Source organism: Carcharhinus amblyrhynchos, chromosome 7 (assembly GCF_965287045.1).
Source record: "Carcharhinus amblyrhynchos chromosome 7, sCarAmb.v2.hapA, whole genome shotgun sequence".
Taxonomy (NCBI): Eukaryota; Metazoa; Chordata; class Chondrichthyes; order Carcharhiniformes; family Carcharhinidae; genus Carcharhinus; species Carcharhinus amblyrhynchos.
In genome coordinates, this window is record NC_137330.1 from 51,325,295 (window position 1) to 51,333,221 (window position 7,927).

Below are 7,927 nucleotides of genomic sequence, written 5' to 3' on the forward strand. Positions count from 1 at the left end.
CTCCCCCTCCTTCTTGCTGCAGCTGTATAGAGCACTAGTGAGGCCGCAGCTGGAGTGCTGTGTGCAGTTTTGGTCGCCGCACTTACGCAAGGATATTTTGGCCTTGGAGGGAGTGCAGAGGAGGTTTACTCGGCTGATACCGGAGTTGAGGGGGTTGAACTATGAGGAGAGGCTGAATAAACTAGGCTTGTACTCGTTAGAGTTTAGAAGAATGAGGGGAGATCTCATTGAGACGTATAAGATGATGAATGGGATGGATAGGATAGAGGTGGAGAGGCTCTTCTCGCTCAGAAAGGACAGTAGGACTAGGGGGCACAGCCTCAAGATAAAGGGGGGGCGGTTTAGAACGGAGTTGAGGAGGAACTTCTTCACTCAAAGGGTGGTGAATCTCTGGAATTCTCTGCCCGTTGAAGTGGTGGAGGCTGCCTCGCTAAATATATTTAAGACGTGGGTTGATAGGTTTTTGACAGGCAAGGGGATTAAGGGTTATGGGGAGAGGGCGGGAATGTGGAACTGAGACACGACAGATCAGCCATGATCTTATTGAATGGTGGGGCAGGCTCGAGGGGCTAGATGGCCTACTCCTGCTCCTATTTCTTATGTTCCCCCTCACTCTGCAGCAATTACATTCACTCTCCATTCTCACACACAGGAGCAGCCAGGCTAGAGAATGGAACTTGTCCCTCCCTCCTCCTTCCCCTTTGCTCAACAGCAATTACATTCACTTTCCTCTTTTTTTTTAATTTCATCTCTTCTTGCTCAGAGTTTACTCGTTTGCATCTACCACCTCCCCCTGAGATTTAGTCTGCTATATTCAGCTAGGTACAGGAAATCCACTCAACTCCCTGCAAAATGACAGTGTCCAAGAATCAGAGCAGGAAGAGAGAAGCTGCTGCTAACTTTTGCACTGGATGGAGCTGCTTGCTGCTGCAGATTTGGGGATCTTTAAAATTGCGTGTGCTATTTTTACACATCTGCAATTCACCCTGGAGCTGTTTTTTTTTGTCGGAGTGTGGTGATGTGGCTGACTGAGCAAATTGGACTACTTTGTCATCATCTTATACACATGTATGAGCTATCACCCACTTCTGTTTAAGCAAATTTAAAACAAAATTATTTTTTCAAGGTAAAGCCTCCACTGTTGTGCCTGATCTTTGGGGATCCCAGTATTCCCAAAAAGCATAATTTTGTTTTAGGGTACTAGTGTGTTGGCTCATCATTATTTCACATACAAATCGTTAGATTTGAAAAATCAGAGGTTCCCAAACAGTGGGTCACGACTTCCAGTGAACTCACATGATAAAATTTTGGGGTTGCAAGGTCTGAGATCCTAATTGCAGCCAGCCAACTGGAACTCTCGCAATGGGCCACCTGGATAGAACTGCAGCTCCCTGATGTGCATTGTGATGTCTGCTGGATATGGCCTCCATTTTGCTATTTGGAGCTTGACCCAGTGGTACTCACTACAATATCCTCGGGAGAGATGTGGCAAGCTGCACTGTTGGGATCACACCAATTTACGAGCGTTAAAATGGAATCACAGTGGGAACAGGTCTGGGAAACACTGGTCTAAGTCAACTCGTGGCAATAGTCACGTTGTACTGTAAATCTGACATTCACCATGTCAAAGCAAAGATTTTTATGCTTTTGGTTAGGGTAATGCCTCAGTTTAAGAACTGCTCAACTGCTGTAAATTCATTCATATTACTTTGCTGTATGTCTTTAAGGAACAGCAGCATGCCAGGACTTTAATGGAAGTATGTCATGTAATTCAGCCTCAGTTTCATTTTGGCCTGGAGCAGGAACAGACATAAAGCTCTGCAAGTCTGATGTCTTCAAGCTTTCTGTCCATGTATAATCTATTCACATGTCTAGAATAAATAAATGACCCTACCATGTGTTTGCACAAGTCCTTACGACTGGTGCCATTAGGTCATCATAACACACTGACATACAAATTTCAGTTCAGTTGCAAAATCTATGCAGAGTGAAATAATGTGAGATAGAGAGCACAGTTCTAATCTGAAATGTTCCGCTAATAACAAAACTAGTTCATGTGGCTTTATTGTTGCAGCATCCCTGGTTCTTCATAATAAAATTGATTCCACTGAAACATATTAAACTAAATTAACTAATGGTTTTATGTTATGACCACTATCTATTTTTAACATTCATAGTAAGAATAGAGGTGGTAAGAATGGCCCATATATGTTGCTGACCAGTCGCATTGTAATGTTCACAAGTCACCTCAGCTTCCAGCCGAGTAATGTTACCACCCTCCAGGCAAACATCCAATTTAAGCACTGTTGTAGAAATGGGAACAGGTGAAGGATTAGCCTGACAAGATCCTCAAATGTTTCAAATAGCCTGTTACAGGCAAAAAAACCAAAGTGGAACCTTTAGCCAATTGATTTGACATTTCACTTGGCTAAATGAGGACTATATTTTACAGAATGAGTTTTGAAAAATTCAAAAAAGTTCTATATCCACATGAAATGTATCAAATTGTTTGTATTCATATGAAGTAGTGATTAAAACAATTTGGTCGTAGGATTTGTGGCATGCAACTGCCGGTTTTCAATAGGAAATAATTTGAGACCTTCTGGATTTGAACTGATATCCATAACAGAGTAATTCTTTCTTCTATCCATGTGTCTACTATTCAATTTCTCTCTTCATTTCCCTTCTGACTGTCCATCTCTGGAGCACCCAGAGGAAACCCACGCAGACAACATTCAAACTCCATACAGTCACCAGAGGCCAGAATTGAACCCGAGTCCCTGGCGCTGTGAGGCAGCAGTGATAACCACTGTACCACCGTGCCGCCCATGGAGTTGAAGTTCTGTCTCCACATTGAATTCTGTTGTCTGGCTCTACCACCATGCTAAATGGGATAGATTTCCAACCAATTTAGCAACTCAAATCTGGGCATTCATGAAACATTGTAGATCACTGGCAGCACCAGAATTGTACTCAACCACAATCTGTAACTTCATTGCTTGACTTAACCCTCACATCCATTACCATCAAACCAGCAGGTCAACCCTGTCTAGGTGAACAGTGCAGGAAGAATTGCCAGGGGAGCACCAAGCATCCCTAAAAATGAGGTGTCAACATGGTGAAGACTATTTGCATGGCAAGTAGCTTTGATCTTGTTTGTATCTCTTATCGGGACATGGGTTGGATTCAATTGGAATTTGAATTTGTTTTTGGAATAAGCAAGAAATGGATTCTGTTTTGCCTGGTCCATTCTAAACACTGGTTTTGTAACTTTAAGAATGCAATATATAAAAAAATTAAAGTGGTGCAATGCCTTATCCCATGAGTTTGGATTTTGTTTGTCTTTTTTGTGGGGACCATGAATTGGATTCAATTTGAATTTGGTTTTTAGAGCCAGCAAGGAGATGAATTCAGATTTGTCTGGTCTACTCTGAGCATTGGCTTTGTTACTTTAAGAATGGAATAACTTTTTTTAGAAAGGTCACAGGTGGTGAGGTAGATAGAAGGAATCCAAAGGAGAAAGCTGCCTCTAGAGACATGACAAATCCTCACAGCTTGTCGTCCTTTTACAAGGAGCTCTGAAACTTAATTTCTGGCAAGTTTTGCGATTTGGGCATGCATCAGACATCTGCTGTCAGTTCTGAACCTAAAGTCATAATGAATTAATCATTGTGAATTTCGAGTCCGTTGTTTTAACTTTTTAGTCTGGGTTAAAAGTTGTTAAATTCTTGATCCAAATTGAGATCATTTCACTTTAAAGGGTTGGAATGTAACAGACTGTGTAGGACACCATGACCTGCAAGTTTCCCTTCACACCATACAATACCTGCAAGGAACTACAAAAAGTCGTGAATGTAGCCCAATCCATCATGCAAACCAGCCTCCCATCCATTGACTCTGTCTGTTCTTCCTGCTGCCTTGGCAAAACAACTAGCATAATTAAGGACCCCACATACCCTGGACATTCTCTCTTCCACCTTCTTCCTTCGGGAAAAGGATACAAAAGTCTGAGGTCAAGTGCCAACTGACCAAAGGACAGCTTCTTCCCTGCTGCTGTCAGATTTTTGAATGGCCTTACCTTGCATTACGTTGATCTTTCTCTACACCCTAGCTATGAGTGTAACACGACATTCTGCACTGTCTCGTTTCCTTTTCTATGAACGGTATGTTTTGTCTGTACAGCATGTAAGAAAAAATACTTTTCACTGTAAATATATGTGACAATAATAAATCAAATCAAAATCAAATCAAAAATCAAATATCATCGTTCTTTCACTGTCATAGGATCAAAATCTTGGATCTCCCTTCTTGGCTGCACAATGGGTGTATGTGCCTGCACCACATGGACTGCAATGGTTCAAGGAGGCAGCTCATTATCAGCTTCTCACAAGCAATTAAGGTTGGCAATAAATGCTGGGCTAAGTCAGTGATGCCCACATCCAGTAAAAATAATTTCAAAAAATTATCCCCTCTGTTTTTCATCTTTGTCCTTCATTGTTTTCTTGTTCCACATGATTTCCATCACCTTCTCACACCCGGAACATGTAACGAAAAATTATTCCTGCTGAGGTTACCAAATAGATGCTGAATTCATTGGAGCAGTTTATTTGATAACTTTATTAACATAGATATTAACCCCATATTTTACATACCTTTATGCTGCTGTCAGAGTAGCAATGTCTTATAATGCACCAGACCTTCAAATACTAAAATCTCAACTGGTAATTTGTGGGTTACCAGCATAAGAAGTTTTCGCTCTCAAATCCAGCAGGCAGCATGTCATAGCCTTTCTCATCCAAAGTCGTAAAATCTCGCTCGAGGTCAACAAACCTTCCAAAGCTCTGCCCCTCACCTGCTCCAATTTCCATGGCAGCTGAAGTGTAAAATTTTGTAGATACAAAACTAATACTGTCTTCAGCTCAGATAATGTTCTAAATAAGTGAAATTTTTAGACTGCATCGAAAGTAGCTATAACCAGCCTAAAACTATCACCAGTCCTCTTTTTTTGTTTACACATCATACCTGCTCACGCAGCAGTCAGTTTTAATCCAGCGTCTGGTATATAATTTGACAGCAATAATCGTTGGTATCCATCCATCAACAATATTTTAGTGGGTTTGGAAACAGAAGATGGAATGAGGAAATGGATATTACCAAAAACTGTTGGTATTGCTTTCAGTGATAGTTTGATGACAAACGTATTCCACTTGAGTCATGTTGCTGCTACATATAGCAGTGCCAATGTCCACATCTATGAGAAATTTGACATCTACAAAACGAATTACCCTACCATTAGCTCCAAAAAAGTAACCAAATTTTAGATAAAAACATCTTAAGCTGGTTTTCATACACTTGCCATGGCCATAAACATTTGTAAATTGACTTAATTTCTGCTGAAATGAGCTGTTTTGTGGTGAGATAACATGAGTTGAATATAGAAAATTGGTAAATCGCATTGTGATCAGTTATAGTAAAGGTCTTTGCATCAAAACAAACAAAATAGAAATATGTGCCTCCATCTCTACTAATCTTACGTAAATGGTGTCTTGCAAGACAGGCAAACAGCACTTTCTCAAGCTCTGGCGAAAAATGTCACAACCTTTGTCAGTTCTCAACCCATTGCACTTCAACAGCTGATAGCACAATCACTCAAGTTAAATTTCAACTGGTTGAGACAAATAAGTGTCCACATGGTAGCAAGGTGCAATAAATGCACTTGCAGTTCAGTACAGCAGGAAATTACTGAAAGATAATCATAATCCATTTATAATTTCCCCCATCACAAAACAGCAGGCCAAGAAGCTTTGTTTAACAAAAAATGACCATATACAAATACTTATAAACCTGGCTACCATGTGTCGGAAATCTTTAGGTGCTCCGTAAGTAGTTGATTATTCAAACATTTGATAATCTACAGGGCTGCTTTTAAAATGATTTTCCATATATTTCTAGGTCCATGCCAAACCATCAGCTGCTTGAAGTTCAAAACTAATACTGGGGCAAATGGGCTTACTGAAGGGGAATGATATGAACCTATGTGTAAATGGAAGGACAGATTTAGTGTTACATGGGTGTCTCTGCACTCTCTCATTTCCTTCTCTATGAATGGTATGCTTTGTCTGTATAGCTCACAAGAAACAATACTTTTCTATGTTAATACATGTGACAATAATAACTCAAATCAAAAATGTTGCAGTCTGGCTGAGCAATCCATTCAGCCTTTCGTATGATCCATCTAATTTTTGTTCCATTAATCAAATGTGTCCTAAAATAACCGTGAAATTCATTCTGCCAATTCACTGTCCAGATAATAACGAGGAAAACCTACCCCATAGTGAATAGATTTTATGATTCTATACATCTCTTTGCACATGTTGTGACACTCAGAAGTCAAATACAGTACATAAAATTTACACTCCAAAAACACATTGCTGTTTTGTGCAACGTGATATGCAAGAAGAGAAAAACTCTGGAAAGCTTATTGTTCATATATATTCACTGCAAAAGATGTATTCATTTTATTGAAAGATAATTTTTTTAAACTGAAACTGTCAGAAGATTTTGCTTCTTCCAAGATTTTTTTACAGTCATGTGTAAAATAGTTTAATCAGTTGCAAGTAATTATATTTGACAAATAAGACTTTGTCACATTTAAGTTGAAGTGTCTGCATAACATGGTTGTCATGGCATCAAATACTGGTTGTCATGACACAATGGAGCACAAGCATGAATCACAAGGTTTTATTGTGGTACAAAACTATTCTATCCTTGATATTTGATGCTGTGTAGCTTGATTCTCATTGAAATGATAATGAAGACAGTGTTTATCAAAGGTAGTATTTAAGTTTGTAAACATTTGGACACAATTGGGACATCTTGCGAGCAAGCAAAAATTTAATTATGGAAGTTCTGGCATTAAGATATCTGGTTTTGAATTTTGTTTTAAATTGAGGAATTGACACAATGTAGCAAAGTGTAAAGATGGCAGCAAAAAGATAAAGGCATGGGATGCATCAAGATGTAGTGTCAAAGCATTGCAAAACCTGGGTTTTTAATGTTCAGGAGAAACCAAATGCTGACGGTGATAAAGGTGATAAATTTTAACTGCTAGGCGGGAACATGATTAAACCAGCATGCCAGTATGAGGGTGACATCAAGCTGGTTAGGCTGCACAATGTGAATGAATTTCTCCTTCTTTGGAGAGTGTTTTCATAGGTTAAGTGTGCTGATTTAAAAATCCACCAAAAGTGACGTCAGATCACAATAAATTTTTTATTCATTTGTGGGACATGGGCGTCGCTGGCTGGCCAGCTTTTATTGCCCATTCCTAGTTGTCCTTGGAAGGCAGTTCAGAGTCAACCACATTGCTGTGGCCCTGGAGTCACATGTAAGCCAGACCAGGTAAGGGCGGCAGATTTCCTTCCTCTTGGTTTCACGAGTTTGAAGATGAGTGCAGATTTCAGATAAGTAATTAAATATTTAAATAAATAATTAAGTTGCATTTAACCAAGGACTCTGACTTCAACAGCCAGTAGACCTATTTTCCAATTATATGCTGGGTTTGTGGAGAAAGAAGAAATAACTCAGTTGCAAGGTATTGCTCTGAAGAATTTTGTGCAGGAGAATGCTGGGTAAGTCAGGGTCTGGAGTGTGACACCTGAAAGTGCGACACACCACTCATTCTTTCTAGGCTCCTCAAATCCTGAGTTGTTTTGTTGCACTGTCTCCATTGACTTCTTGGCCTTTTCTATCCACTCCCACTTGGTTGGAGAGATTTTCCTTTTCTTGAGAAAGATCACCTCATTGCACCCCCTCAGCTCCAATTGAGAGACAGTTAAGAGTGAGAGACCTGGGCAACAGGCTTCACAGGCTTCCATTCCTGTGGCATCTGCAGCCTCTAAGGCCCATGTACACTTGAGATATTGTA